Genomic DNA, 15,897 nt, shown 5'->3' on the forward strand with positions numbered 1-15,897 from the left:
AGGTCATTTGGCTTGTTCAGCCTCTGGCACAGTGTGACTCTAGGGGTTGTGCTGTGCAGGGTCAGGACTTGGACAGTCCTTGTGGGTCCCTTTTTAACTGAGGACATTCTACAATTCTATGGTTCTACTCTACAAACATTACCCCAGATACATACAGGAGGGTGAGCTGCTCATATTGCACCAGATTGCCAAACAGTCTCTTTCTTCAGCAGGCTTCCAGACCAATTTTTTCCTTGTCTTGCATCTTGAAGAGACTGCAGTCTATTCATCTACCTGTCAACAATATCAAGACTTTCAACTCATGCAGTATCATGTGCAAGTACATTTCTCAAAGCACACAGTTTACTCTTAGAAAGGTTTCTTCAAAATAATAAAAATATTGTAGGTTTGTTGAAATGTCATCGGATGACAACAGCACGAATTTACCTTTCTTTTTTAATCAGCCTTTACAGCAGAGAGATGCCATAAAGCACTACAGCATGCAATGCCTGCTGCACAGTTGAACACCACAAGCTGAAAAAGCATCTCAGTCTCTCCCTTGTTCATGCAAGGTATAATCTTGTTTTCTCAGACGTTTTTTGGAGGGTTGATTTTTCTCCCACTTTAATTAAAGACACTTCTGGAAGGACCAAAGCTGAAAAGTGCACACAAGCCTATGAGCTTTGCTTTGTGTTTAGTACGTGGGAGACAGACAGGCAGCTGGTCAGACAGATTTTGCAGAAGCTTCATCATCTAGACTTGTTAAGAAGGGACAGTGTTAATAAATGATGCAACATGTGGAAGAGTGAACAGAAACTCAGGTTATATTTCATATCATGTTCCAAATGCCTCTTCCTTTCTGAAATGCTTGAGCTATATAGGCTTTATGGGACGTGAGGACTACAGCAAGAAATGAATTGCAGCTTGGCATGCTACATGTGGAGAGTAAATATCAAGGAAAAAAAGAAATACATTAGAATGTTTCAAGTAAAAAATTAATTAAATTTTCTAGCTGCTTACTTCTAGAGCAAATTATTGTACTGTGAAATGACCAGAGGGAGAGCTACCACATTTTACTGCAAAAATTAATATCTGAGAGACAGTATGAATTTGGTCAAGAATATACCCTTGACACAGATTTTCTTCTCTCCAAGAGCAAAGCCATCATAGAAGGTCACTAAATCTTAAGAGGGGAAGGGAGGGAGGGAGGGAGGGAGGGAGGGAGGGAGGGAGGGAAGGAAGGAAGGAAGGAAGGAAGGAAGGAAGGAAGGAAGGAAGGAAGGAAGGAAGGAAGGAAGGAAGGAAGGAAGGAAGGAAGGAAGGAAGGAAGGAAGGAAGGAAGGAAGGAAGGAAGGAAGGAAGGAAGGAAGGAAGGAAGGAAGGAAGGAAGGAAGGAAGGAAGGAAGGAAGGAAGGAAGGAAGGAAGGAAGGAAGGAAGGAAGGAAGGAAGGAAGGAAGGAAGGAAGGAAGGAAGGAAGGAAGGAAGGAAGGAAGGAAGGAAGGAAGGAAGGAAGGAAGGAAGGAAGGAAGGAAGGAAGGAAGGAAGGAAGGAAGGAAGGAAGGAAGGAAGGAAGGAAGGAAGGAAGGAAGGAAGGAAGGAAGGAAGGAAGGAAGGAAGGAAGGAAGGAAGGAAGGAAGGAAGGAAGGAAGGAAGGAAGGAAGGAAGGAAGGAAGGAAGGAAGGAAGGAAGGAAGGAAGGAAGGAAGGAAGGAAGGAAGGAAGGAAGGAAGGAAGGAAGGAAGGAAGGAAGGAAGGAAGGAAGGAAGGAAGGAAGGAAGGAAGGAAGGAAGGAAGGAAGGAAGGAAGGAAGGAAGGAAGGAAGGAAGGAAGGAAGGAAGGAAGGAAGGAAGGAAGGAAGGAAGGAAGGAAGGAAGGAAGGAAGGAAGGAAGGAAGGAAGGAAGGAAGGAAGGAAGGAAGGAAGGAAGGAAGGAAGGAAGGAAGGAAGGAAGGAAGGAAGGAAGGAAGGAAGGAAGGAAGGAAGGAAGGAAGGAAGGAAGGAAGGAAGGAAGGAAGGAAGGAAGGAAGGAAGGAAGGAAGGAAGGAAGGAAGGAAGGAAGGAAGGAAGGAAGGAAGGAAGGAAGGAAGGAAGGAAGGGATACTGAGAAGTCAGTAAACAAGACCTCTGAACTGAAATGCAGAGTTATTGAGACTCCTGTTTCAGCAAGTTACTGAATGTTGTTCTCAATGGAGACCACTCCCAACTGAAGGGCCTGTAGTCAGTGGCTCTCCTACTGTCACAAGTGTCTAATCACATCAGCTTAGAGTGCACTCTCCAGATCTCCAGACAGGTTACTTTTCACAAGAAAACCTGCCAAAGAATGGGAAATAAACAAGACGAAAGCAAAGATCCAGCCTACACATCACAGATACCACCAGCAGCAGTCAAAATTTTTTATTCTTGTAGTTGTGTGTAAAAATAGAGACAATGTTTTCAGTCACATGTTTGGGTTCCTGGTCCTGGGCTGATTTTTAATCCAACAAGTGCTTCCAATTATAACAGATTTCATGACATGAAGTTTTAGGTTGGTTGCACAAAACAAACAAAAGCCAGAAGTCTGGGACTGGAGGAGTGTGATTTTTCAAGGCTTTTGAGCAAAAAAAAATGTTGCTATAATTTTGACAACATAATTTAGCAGCTTTTATATAGAGCAATCTACACCTCCGCCCCTCTCCACCTCGCCTCCCCCTCTGGTATTGTCTTGCCTGTCAATTATTGGAAGAAGAGCCTGTTCTTTAAAAGGCTTTTAAATTATTGGAAATTATTTGGAATATATTCTAAAAGCTCTTGAAAGAAAGAACACTACCCCCACATACACACAGAGCAGAAAGTATTTATTTGTATTGTCAACTTAAATGTGCAGGATTAACATGAGAGTTTATCTGACTAACAATACCAAGGACCATCAGTAGTGCTGACCCTGTGCTTGAGCTCTGGGGATATTAAAAGGTAAACCCAGTGCTCCAAATGCCTAACATGACATCACTGTGCCCATTCCATTTGGTACCCATGATACTGTGAGGACTGTGCAGGAACAGTGAGGGAGTTTGGGGCCATGACACTCCAGGGAGCAGCACTGCAGTTAATGTATTCACCCCAGCAAGCAAAGCAAGGCAGCTGCACCATTCTGCCAAGTAAGCAACTTTGTTGTTAATGTGGGGTTTGTTTGCTCTGATACATAACAGACACATTCAAGTTCCTTCAAACTATCACTCTGACTGGCATTGAAAGATATTGTATTATAAATTTTACATTATAATAGTGTTTACTGGCAGAATAAATTGCATACCTGTATTGAAGTGATGGAAAAAAGACATCACTCATTATCACATTGAGCAGCATGCTGAATGCAGCAGTGAACAGTGATAATCGTGCCAGCGAAAGCAATTTTACCTATGAAAAGTTGTTCAGACGTAAGAGAGACTGCTAATGTCTTACACAAGGCACATCTATTTCCTATTTGTTTCTGAGAAGAACCTTACTATTCATTGATATCTCACAAATTTCCTAAATGCGATGTACATTAAAGGCATAAAAATTATTTCTCAATTTTCTCCACAGTCTTCTTTTATCTCCCTCATATCTATCTTTCACATCACCAGCTGTTGGTTTTCCATCTTTTAAGTCACGTCACACAAATTAGAAATAAGCATTTGGTTCAAATGTTTCTTTTCAATTCACCCCCAGCCCCTCTGATCTCTCCTAAAATGGTTTCCAAGACATTTCTCCAGAGAGACCCATGTATCACCTAAACAATTTTCATTTCCAAATTTAGCCTTCATCTGAGCCAGGGATGTGAGAAGCTGATTCACTTGTCTTCCTTTAAATCTTGCTTTCTCATTGCTAATATACTCAGATGAGTTTCATCTTCCTACCTCTGCCTACCAGTAGATATTTAGAGTGGTCTTCACTGCCAGGTAGGACACCTTATTTTAGGCACCAACGTGTAGGACTCTGTAGGCTTGTGAGGTGTCTGAGCTCTCAATACAGTTCATGCAGATCTGGTTGGTGAAACCCAGATGCAATTTGTCCAAAGCAGGTAATAAGGATACCTTAGTATATGCTGCCTGGCTCCAGCTGCTGAAGGAAACCCATTTCTCTAGGGCCTCTGTCACACACATCAGCTGCATGCAGAGGTCTTCAACAATATAAAATGCATGGAAGAGTCTTAAAGCATATGTTTATGCAACTGAATTGGGTCCTAGACCTCTGGTATCCATTGCAGAAGCCACTGCCAGATACCCAAGTGCAGAAGAGTCCTTCCCCAGAAGCCAGGTGAGATGATCCCCACTGATAGCTCTCAGTTTCACTATCTGGCTACATCTTGGAAGTTCAGTACAATTACACAGCACTGCTCCTCCAATGCTTTTCAGACCAGTCCCCATTGCTAGTTGCACTTCATGTCTTTGAGGATCTTGTCCCCTAAAACTCCAAATCTGCAACCAGATTTACTTAGAAAAGAGCAGGAGAGCAAGCACAGCTGTGTTTAGCAAACTGCTGAGTGTCTGTGACCCATGCGACTATTTCATAGTGGTCTTTCAACCATGGGGGCTCAGCCCAGAAAGGAATGCCTGGGTACCAAACTAGGTGCAGTATTTCTGAGGAAGCACTGCTGCCACAGGGAGCAGAGGCAATGCAGGGGGAGGATGTGGCAGCTCAGGCTCTGCTGTGTCACTCAGGTGGCTGAGTGCAGTGGCTCCTTGGCAATTTCCTGTGCCAAGGTAAGAATTTTTTTATAGAAATCAGGTGACATCAGAAAGGGATGAAAGGCTCTTTCATGGGTCTTGTTCTACAACTGAAGATGCGTGTCTAAGTGCCAGCATCTGAGGGGGGTGTTGCCATAATTAAATACATTAAAACACAGATCATATGAGTTATAAGTGTAATAAGGGGGAACTTATCTCCCCAACATTGCAGTTCTTCTTAAAATATGGAGAAAATATTAAATATGTCTCAGATTCTCTATATTCCAGCAGAAGACCCTGCCATGTATTGGCCAAGATAGCAATGTGCCACCTTTCAAGAAAAAGTCTTTTTCACATACCAGTTGTCCTGTTTCTTCCAAAAGAATAATGAAATGGGAAACAAAAAGAGAATACTGTTAAAGAAAAGTAGCACTGTTCTGTAAATTCCTTGTACTTGGCCATGTTGGAGAAAGTAGGGGAGTATTTTTAAAGATTGATGATCATCTCCTTCCCCCTGCTCAAAGGACACAGCCTTCATTAAAAAGGTTGACTTGCCTGCCATGGGACATATATTTCTCATTTCAAATACTGCAGTTCAAGCCACTTGCTGGTTCTAATATCAAGTCTCTGTTTACAAACAATATAAAGCACAGCACCTCTGTGTAACTGAGTATGTTCAACACAGAAACAGTCTTCCCCAGGATTACAAGATATATTAAAATTAAAATAATATGCAATGGAAACTGTAGGTGAAAAACAAAAGGAGATGGATTGCAAATTTGAAATATGGAAAAATAAATGTGAGTTGTTAGAGCTGTTTTTCCACTAATAAAAATTATTATCTCTCTAAAATGTATGTTACCCATGCATTTATCTACATTTCTGTTTGTCTTTCGTTTACCTGTTTTCCACCTGCCTGAAAGTAACCACCTATTTGGAAAAGCAAGTTAAATTGTCTTCCTCAGCGAAAGAAGGGGTGAGAGATAAAAAGGAGAGTGGAAAATTATGAAAAATCTTGGTGTAATCTGAATAGCAATGAAGTAAAAGCTACTCCTTGATATGCCTATGAATCCTGTAAATGAAGTGGCCCTTGAATTAAATTAATTTAAAATCTGGCAAATATTACTCGGCATGTTTGTCAATGTGCTGTATAATTATTAATTTGTTCATTGAGGCAACTATATAAATAAATAGAAAGCAGAATGCCATGATTAAACTAACATTAGAAATCCAGGGTCAAGGAGCCCCGTTATACAGGGATCTAAATAGCTTTCCCAGGTCCTATTTTTACATCTCCATACAGATCTGCAGGTCTGTAACTGCGAATTAATTGGCACACATTTAGATGCCAACAGAGCTTTTGTATTCTCAGTGCACATTTTGTCTTCTCAGAGTGAGATGTTAGTAATGGAGGTTTTAATATTACCCCTAGGGGAGCACCAGAAAATCTTAACAATTTCCTTCACTAGAGTATTTTCATTAGAGCTAAATGCTGTGCAATTTACATTTGAAATCAGGTGTAGGGTAAGTATAATGTGACAAGACATGTTGCAATGTTAGGGTTTTTTTGTTCAAATGTTCCTTATTTACTGCAATATACCCTCATAAGATAAGCATGCAATTAAAATAAATATCTTGATTTTTAACCACTCCTAATTGAACTGTTATTGGGATAATAGGAGCACAAAATAGAATCAGGTTTAAAAGGACCCAAAGCACAAGATTAAAATATTATTCTATTTAAGCAAGAAGGTTCCAGGCAAAATAGGTTCTGTGGAGCAGAAATGAGTTCATTGTAAGTAAATCAGACCAAACCCTTCCTTTGTAGAATTAATTCAACCTCATGGTGCTTAAATGCCAAGAACTCTGCATAACTCACAGGGGAAAAAAATAAATCCTACCTTTTTCAACACAAAAAACCATTCCAAAACTGAATTGGTACTTAAAAAAATAAAATGTATTCATTAATAAGGGCATAATGCAGTAAAGAGCTAGAGAGCCAGTGACAAAAGAGGACTGACAAGTAGCTGAGGCTGAATTTTGGTAGTCGGTCTATTATGAAATTCTACTCTGCCAATGTCTGCATCTCAGAGCACCTATATTCCATCACTGGCTTTCTTTTTCATAGCAACAAAAGAAGAAACTGCATACATACAACAGCCTCAATCCAATCAGGGCTTCCTTCATGCCCAAATCTCATCACAGGACCTACTGTTTAAATATTTCTCCACAAAACTCCCTAATAGGCTCAGTCAGACCAGGGTTATTATTGAAGAAGGTCCTAGAGAAGGAAGAGGATTGCAGCACTTGCCTGGAGCCTTCTAAAACTGAGAAAATAAAACCACTGCCAGCAGCAGGAAGAGAGGAGGAAGCAACAATCATTTCAATCTGCTGTTCTGTAAAATGACAGCCAGCTCCGAGTGCCACAGAATGCCACGTTACAATGAAAGAGGTGTGAGCACAAAGGGTCAGACCCAGAGGGATGGGATGGTTACAGGACTGCCATGACATATCCACATGCAACACAGCCCCCTTGGGCTGAGGAAAGCACAGGAGGGAGGAAATTGTCTCACTGACTTCTCCCTTGCATAGTGAGGCAAAAAAAAAATACCAAATTATTGTGGAGGTCAAAATATCCATCTCAACCTTACCAGGCTGACCAAGTTAGGCTACTGTTGTCTGCATATCAACAATGAAGAAAGGATTTAGATGGTACTGACATTTGTTCCCCTTCATGTTGCCTCTGTCCTGGCCCTGGATACACAGGGCGTCTAAAGCCAATTGTCACCTGAAGGGAGAGGAATCAAGAACAGAGGCTCACACATTGTCTGCACAGGACCAGGCTTTCAAAGCTTGGTCAGTGCACACACAAAGGTGAGCAACACTCAGACTCATGTACTCACACTCAAACTCATGAAAACCCAGGACCTAGATCTTCTGGTACTACTGCAACTTTGCAGTGTTCTGCTGTTAAGGGCTCTGGGAGTTTTCACAAGAAAACTCTACTGAATACAAGGCAAACTGAAACAAAATGAACATTCAAGGTTCTTCCATCCTTGAGGATAGGTGAAGCTTAAGAGAATTTGCCAAATATTATTATTTCTGAGAGCTGCAAAGAATAGTTATGATGTCTTTGTCTTTGTAACCTAATAGATTTTCATGAAGTTTTCACTGCCATCTGAATGGCCATGAAACCTTTGCAACGCAAGAACTAGGCAAACATTTCATATGGTCTTGTCTTTTCACAGCAAAATGGTGGGCAAGGACCTGGTGAGGTGCCAGGTCAGCAATTGATACCCTGCAGTAGTGAGCAGGACAAGGTGAGCAGAGAGAGGAAAAGCTGACCTTTAAAAGCTTGCAAATATTAAACAGCAGGAAGAAGAGGAAGAAAAAAGTGGAGGACTAGGAATAAAAATGTTTCACTTCAAAGAGAAGAGATGAGAAAAGAAAAACTCAAGGGGTCCTAGGCTTTTTAAAGGCCTCAAGCTGTTAGGCATCCTGCCTCTGTAATATATAAATAAAACAAAACAAAATAAAACCCAAAGAAATTATAAGCTTTTTTGGATGAGGGACACAATGAAATTATATTAAAAATAATTTTAAATGGTAGAGTTGAGGCATAAAATAACCAATATAATCTGAATTCTTTTGAGACTTGTTAGAGAAGTGATTGCATATGAAATTACACTAATATTTTGGAAAAATAATTTTAATTCTGCTTTCCACATAGCTCTACCCACACCTTAGCCACATGTCCATCGTAATCCCAGATGTTTTTCAGAAGGTTTTTGAAAATGTTGACTATGTCTGAAATGCAAGGAAAAGTACAGTCAAGTTTTCAAATTATTTGGAAGAACTGAAAGCATAGAGAGAGGTTTTTTCCTCTTCAGGGAGGAAAATGAGGTAGGAGGGAAATAATCTCAAAGAATTTTAGAAGCCTACAACGTAAATTTCTCTTCTTAGCTACTTTATGGTCAACGGCAAGAATGTGCACTCTGAAAAACTTATTCTGGCCTATTCTAGACCTTTGTTTCTAGGCTATGTATGTAGAAAAACATGTGCTAGGTCATGGAAGTCACAGGCAGACCCCACCAGATGTGTTTGACCAGGGAGAGAGCACAGGAGAAGCACCCACACAGCTGCGCCCATTTCAATTTGCACACGATTGCTAGGGCTGGTACTCTCTACTGCAGAGTTGCTGGGGCCTGGTCTTGTGACAATAGTGATGCTTCTCCCCTGATTTACCCCACCCATGGAAAAGTCTTTGTATTCATTGCCTCACTGTAAGACAGTCACACAGTCTAGCTTAAACCACCAGACTCTGAGTAGGGAGAAATGCTGGATCAAGGAAGAACAGGCAGCAGATGCAAGTCTTGAGGCTATTGCATCAACTTCTGTTTTTCAGGTGCTTCTCTTTCTGCCTAAGTTCAAAGACATACCAGTTAGTGTAGCTAAGAAATCTGGCTTAATTCCAGAAAGGTATTGCTCTCCGTAAGTGCACTGAAAAGTTTCTGTGCAGTTTTTCTTTCTTTCTGTGAGCTCATTTTCTTTAATTTCATACATCTGACACATAAGCACTGAATTTGTTTCTTCTTCCTTTAAAATGCTTGGAGTTTTCTCATTGTCTTCACTTAGAAGAAGATAGAATAATGGATGACTAACCAAACAGCATTTCTGGTTGAGAGCTGATTAAATATTTAACAATTCTAGATAGAATTCTTACTCTGAGGGACTTAATATGGCCCATTTAATTAAACTTAAGTGACTCCGTCATGCATAAGTTCTCTTATGTGAGTAACAAGGAACACACACTTGAGAAAAAATTCTTCTTCACAGTTATTTGAAATGTGGACCCATTAGTAAATAATACAGGATTTAAGAGAAATATTCTTGAGGATATAATCTCCCTTGTAGAAGGAAATGTCTTGTACCATAGGCAAGCCTTATGAGATTTGAAAATTATTTTATACTGGTAATCAACTTATTTTTGCTTTGTCCATACTATGGTTTGGCTATAATATCTAACCAATCTCAGCCTCATAAGATGACCAAAATTCATTAGCTGGGAATGCTGACTCACAGAGCAAAGGAGGCACAGGATGGAAGTGGAGCAAACATGGGGCTGAAATACATAAGAAATTAAAACAGAATTCGAGAACACAGGAGGAAAACGTTGGCTGAAATTGTGCAGACACTATTATAAATTCACCCCACCAACTTTCCTCTCCACTCCTAGTGCTGACAATTCCTAGAGAAAATACCATTATACATCCAGAATATTTTGAAATTGATCTATATTTATTAATTAAAATCAAAGTTTACCACTATGTGTAATTCTAGAACATAGCCAGTCCTTAATCTAAGTATTTATGTACTGCTATTTTTTATCTTTTTTTTTTAATCTTTTTACTTTCTTTTTCAGAAAGCTTAATAAAAAGGAATGGAACAGAATATTAACAGCGTATTCCATTAATTTTAAATATTAGAAATTTTTGGGTTTTGAAGACAAAAAGATTTTTTTTTTAATTTCAGAACAAATAGCAGAAAGCATAAGCACTTCTCTTCATATGTTTGAAAGAGGAGCTATATTTTTTCAGCTGAAAATGCAACTTAGTTCCAGTCAATATAGAAAACCTAAGAAAAAAATATCAAGTTCAAATAAATTTTTTCTTTCAAAAAAATACAGCTCTCATTCCAACTTTTCCTCCAGCACCACCATTAAACAATATGACCACAACTTTGTAGTCTGCTGAAACCTCATCAGAGAAAGGCATTTAATTTGTAAAGAGAAGGAATGATAAAACCTTGTTCAAAATATTTTTCAATAAAATTAGCCTGAATTTTCTAGAATATTGGATTGTGGACATGGGCTAAGTGTCTTAGACCTTCTTCCTGTAGATTAATGGCAGAAATATTTCAATGCCACAAAGTAAACCATCTCAAGTCTCATTTTTAAAGGCAGAAACATGCAAATGTTTCTGACAAACACTGGCTATCATGGAAGCTCAGTGCACACTGTGCTCTTCTCTCCCAATAAGGTTCTCATTACTATTATTATTATTATTATTATTATTCCATTCTACATCTTCTGACATATTATTCTATTCATATTACATTTATCATACAGCTCTATAGAGTTCATACAATTGACTTTTTTTCTGTGTTAGTATCTTGTTCAAATGGAGGGGGTCTTTTCTCCTTTAAAGGGTGAGGGGGATATTTTGTTTGTGATGAAGGTTCTGCTCTTTAGTCTGGCTTTAGCCATTTCTCATGGGCACAAAACTTGCAGGCACATTTTGCAATGTAATTATTTGTGTCTGCAATCTAGTTACTTAGATGTCTGAGTCCCTGATTGCATCCATAAGTCAGGGACTTGGACATTTAAGTGATCTAAATTGCACCTACAACAATTTGCACCTAAAATGTCAAAAAAAGGATATAGCACAGAGGAAAAGAGTTCAAAGATGGGTGATGAGAATAATTAGGGACACGGAAAACCTCAGAAATGAAACAAAATGGAACAGAATTGGACTGTTTACCTAAGAGATGAGATGAAATGAATAAAAGAGGAAAGGATCGAATGCAAAGGAAATAAGGAGTGTGATAGAAAAGACAGATGAGGCACTTTTACCCCCCCCCTTTACCATAAGGCAAGTACAAAGAGACATTTCAAAAAATTTAAGCATGGAAGATTGAAAATTCATACAAAAAGAGACACACTTTCATATAATTAACATGTGAAAAAAACAACCACATGCCACATGACATAGTGAATCCAACAGGACTCAGCAGAAGATGAGGCACCTCTTTGGATTGAGAAATGCTCAAAACATTTAAAAGGCAGAAATTTCAGAGAAAAACTACTTGCCTTTCTCCTTCAAAGCTTCAGGTTTTGTTTGTTTTGGGATTTTTGGTTTTCTGCGTTTTGTTTTCCTTCCTTTTTTAATAATGACAGGATGGAAGGAGTCTTTCTTCAGGAGCCAGTTAATTTAGATATGTCTGACACAGTTTTCCTTGTACCTTGCCTCTGAGGTATTTAGGGCTGCCTCTGGTTTGTCACAGGTCACTGGCAGAAGAGATAAGATGAGATGAGATCCTTGTGAGTTTCAGCCACTCCTCCTGGCAGGACACACAAAACCAGGAGCCCTTTCAGAAGCTGCCATAGTAGGACTCAAGAGAGATGTAGACTGGAACTTTGCATCTTTTCTACCTGGGTAATAGGAAATGTGACTGAGAAGTTAATATATTTCATAACATGGACTGTCATTATATATTTAAAGAACTAGAATGTGAATTACTGCAGGGACTTTTTTTACAAGAAAATCTGCACATGAGACAGATTATTGGAAGAGACATTAAATGGAGTTGGCTAAAAACATGCCCCCTATTCCACAACAAAGAGGAAAATTATTACTCTATTCTCAGTAACAGAGAAAAAAATGGATTTTCTTTTTTTCAAAAAAGATAAATACATGAGAGATATATACACCACCTCCCAGTACTGGCTAATAATTTTGTAATCAAAAGAAAAATACAAGGAAGAATTCAAGAAAACTTGTAGAGAAAGAGAGGTGGCTAGGACACTGAGCAGTACACAAAATAATACATTAGGTACTCTCACAGTGCAGATCACCAGTGCCTGAACCAGTAACCACACTCAGGTAGATTCGACTTTTGCAAAAAAACATGGTTAACAAACCAGTGTGTTTTCATGCCAAAAACTGTTTTGCTAAAAAAATTGCTGATCTGTTCTAAGAGTTCCTCTGCTTCAAAGCCTGATCTCACCTAAGATGGTCTGTCCCTCCGTACAGTTGAATTTGATGGTACAGCTGTTGTAGGTCTTCAGCAGAGCAGAAAGAGAAACACACATCAAAAAGAGATATAACTTGGGAGTTTAGACTGAGCTGTAGGAGATGTGGGTTGAAGTCTCATCTGGATATCAGGCAGAATGTAGATTTAGAAAATGGTCTTTCACAATCTTAGAGGAGAGCCGTAACAGAAATTATCTATTGAATTATTTAACTTTTCAGCCACCATCTCTGGAGGTGCTTCAGAGACATGTAGATGTGGCACTAAGGGATGTATCAGCGGGGCGTGGTTAAGTGATGGACCTGTCAGTGTTAGCTTTAGAGTTGGACTTAATGATCTTAAAGGCTTTTTTCCAATCTAAATGGTTTTGTGATCCTATGAATGGCTCCAGGCTTGACCCATAAAACATAGGACCTAAAGCCAAGCTGCTTTCTTGACCACCTTGGCCCACCTGGCTTTCCAGTTAGTCTGGCAGTTTTCAGAAATGCTTCTTGTTCATTCCTAGTATTAACCCTTGTATCACAGACAGGCTCTGGAGGTTTGAATCAATTCCATAAAATGTAGGGAACTCCAATGCACTAAAAATGCCTTGCCTGGGTAAAAATTATAGCCCGTGTGTTGATGCAAGTGTAGGGGAAAAACTCAAATATGGATATTTAGAAAAATGTAATGCAGGTGAGTAGTGGACTAATTCCAGTTTCCAACAAAATACAGAGTCCTTCTATAGGCAAACATGACCCTGGAACAGGATCCAACAAAGCAATATGAGGTTTAAGAGGTTATGATAAGAGAAGACAAAGAAGTTCCTTTGGCTGAAGAAGTAAAGGAAATAACTACAGAATATGGAATAAATAAATGAAGTGGAATTAGAGAGATTCAAAGAGCTGAACTATACAATCAGAGCATTTTGACAAGTCCAGGGTCAAGGAACAAGAGAGAGAGAAGAAAGCAATCAGATTAAAAGTCATTGCAGTGTTCAATTGCAGCTGAGACAATGGTGGCATGAATACACACTTTAGATCCTGGAATGAAGAGTTTAGACAGTATCAGAGATTTTGGAAACTCTTTGGATTTCATAGACAAGGAGACTTAATATGCAGTATTTACTTCTTCTGATTTCTTCCCCTTTGTGTGAGTGAATAGGTGTCAGATTGTTTGGTCAGCTTAAACTCCTTTGAAACTGAAGGGGCTAATTGACAACTTTCATTTAAAGGCAAGTGTAAGAATCCAGAATGGTCCTTTTGTCCACTGAGTTGTTGAATCAATAGCCACGCACTGACAATATGTGCAACAATCCAAACAAAGAGGTGCTTCCAAGGCTGAGGAATTTTTTCTGATTCTGGGGAGATCTGAAAGTCTGTGAGACAAAAAAGAAAGGACAGTTGTTACAGCAACCTTCAAGGAGACACTAGACACAGCCTAGATATGCAAATCTCAGAAAAACTTGGAGAGAAAATATTCTCAGCTGATTGATGGTTAAAGGGCACTTGGATCTGAAAGCAATGAATGTGTCTAAAACTGTTTGAGAGAGTGTTAGCCATCCCAAGCCAGCACTTTCTAACTTTAACAGCACAATCAAGCTCCAGTGTTGGGAATGCTGCCAGTGCTATCCCAAGTCACTAGAGCAGATGTACCCACCCTGACCTGACTCTGGGGCTGCTGAGTAGAGACAGGCCAGGCTGCAGCTTCAGGCTGAATTTGGGGAAGGCAGAGGGAGAGAGGCAGTCTCCCTCCTGACATTTTTCTGTGTTGGAATAGTACACACCTCTTCTCATACTCTCCCACCAGCTGTACACAAACACAGGCTGTTTCCCAGAGAAAGTCAGGGCAAAGTGAAGAGGACTCTGTGATGTGCTGGAGGCTACAAGCACTTGTGACATTACAGGCTGCCTGAGCAGTACCAGAGAAGGTGCTCAGCTGAGCAAAGATGTATTGAGAAGATTTCAACATTCATCAGTTTTCCAAGCCCTACCACTGGGCTATATTCTGTTGAAAACAAGTGGTTGCCTTCCTCACTTGGCCAGACTTCAACTACTGCAGCTACAAGAAAACACATAACCACCTTTGTTTTCCCATCTGGGCCCCAGAAAAGGGGGAAAGATATTTTTTTCTTTTTTGCTGTCTGTATGTTCCTTCTGCCTCCTCTTTACTATTTTCCCTTTTCTATGAATCCACAGACCACTTTTGCTTTTCAAGCCATTCGTTTTTTCCTTATTAAGTATTTTTGGAAAATATTACCTCCTGTTCTCTCCCTCTCTATTCTTTCATATTTATTCCTAGTTAATGTTCAATGGCCAACACCAGGTAAACACAATGCTGACATTTGAAGATAAGCTCATAATCAATAGCCCCTGTAGAGAATTTTCATCAAATTACAAATTACCTCATCCCAATGTAGCAGTGGATAATGATGAATCACATATGGAAGTATCTAGTTCTCTTCTGTCTCTCTTAGTGTGGAAAAGTTTTGGAAAGCAGAGTTGTCCTCTTCCTTGTTAAGGAGTGAGCAGCCCAGACAGTTTTTCACTGAAAATATCTCAGAAAGGAACCTGGACCAGGTCTCTGTAATGCTAAGGAAGAAAGTACTGAAAATCTCAAATGTGTTAAAACCAGAATTTATTGCTTCATCTCATTCAAAATAGAAAAAGGCAATTCAAAATTTTCCACTTTTCAAAATAAAGCAAAACCACATAACATGATTGAACTCCAGGCAGATCAAGTCTTTCCTCAATAATTGTGTTTGAGAAAGGGCAAGAAAAAATATTAGCAATGCAAGGTCTTCACACCCTCTTTTTATTTTAAAAAATATACTTCTCCAACTGATTTGACTTTTTGCTTTAATTTTCATTCCTCTCTTTGAATACACTCATTAAGCAAAAGGCTGGTTCACTACCTGAGCCAACTTCATGTGACTTAAGTCCACTGAAGTGAGTAAAAACTCACTTCAGTGGACTTAAAGTCACATGAAGTTGGCTCAGGTAGTCACACGGCAATTGTGTTAATCCTATAGTCCACCTCCCACTCACTCACAAATATTTTTGAACATGCCTAATAAATGTAAGGTCCCAGTGGCTAACTGTGTTTCTGTTGAAGTCAGGGGGCTGTTCTCAGGATCATCGGGACAACACAGAGAGGTTGAAAACCTACTTTGAGCTTTTGAGAGACCATTATCTGAGAGGGTTAAATATAAATACTATTCATCTATCAAGAAAGATACCTATTCAGTTACCTATTCCCTAAAGTCAATTACCTATTCAATCACACTGTATCTTAAATGGGGGAATTTCTAAAAATTGAGTCAGTCAAGTACAAGCAATGGCTGCAGGAAGTTGTTCCTCCATAAGGAAACTGAGTAGCAAATTAACTGGTCAGACAGACCTTTTACTTGGAGTCAGTTCCCATTCAGTTGAAGTACGTTAATTTTT

General features: G+C 39.4%; 1 long non-coding RNA gene across 8 annotated transcripts in view; it reads right to left on the reverse strand.

The window, feature by feature from the left end:
• Positions 1–15,897, reverse strand: part of LOC135293364 (uncharacterized) — a 34,574-nt gene that overhangs the window by 15,311 nt on the left and 3,366 nt on the right. For 4 of the 8 annotated variants that reach the window (XR_010355454.1, XR_010355456.1, XR_010355458.1 and 1 more), the window contains exons 2-7: positions 14,856–15,042; positions 11,532–13,829; positions 3,268–3,371; positions 2,101–2,288; positions 427–911; positions 156–273 (exon numbers count right to left, since the gene is read on the reverse strand). This is a non-coding gene — a long non-coding RNA (uncharacterized LOC135293364). The remainder of the gene's footprint in view (positions 1–155; positions 274–426; positions 912–2,100; positions 2,289–3,267; positions 3,372–11,531; positions 13,830–14,855; positions 15,043–15,897) is intronic. The other 4 variants (XR_010355459.1, XR_010355453.1, XR_010355455.1 and 1 more) reach the window with 4 other exon arrangements.

This window comes from Passer domesticus, chromosome 2 (genome assembly GCF_036417665.1).
Source record: "Passer domesticus isolate bPasDom1 chromosome 2, bPasDom1.hap1, whole genome shotgun sequence".
NCBI classification, from domain to species: Eukaryota; Metazoa; Chordata; class Aves; order Passeriformes; family Passeridae; genus Passer; species Passer domesticus.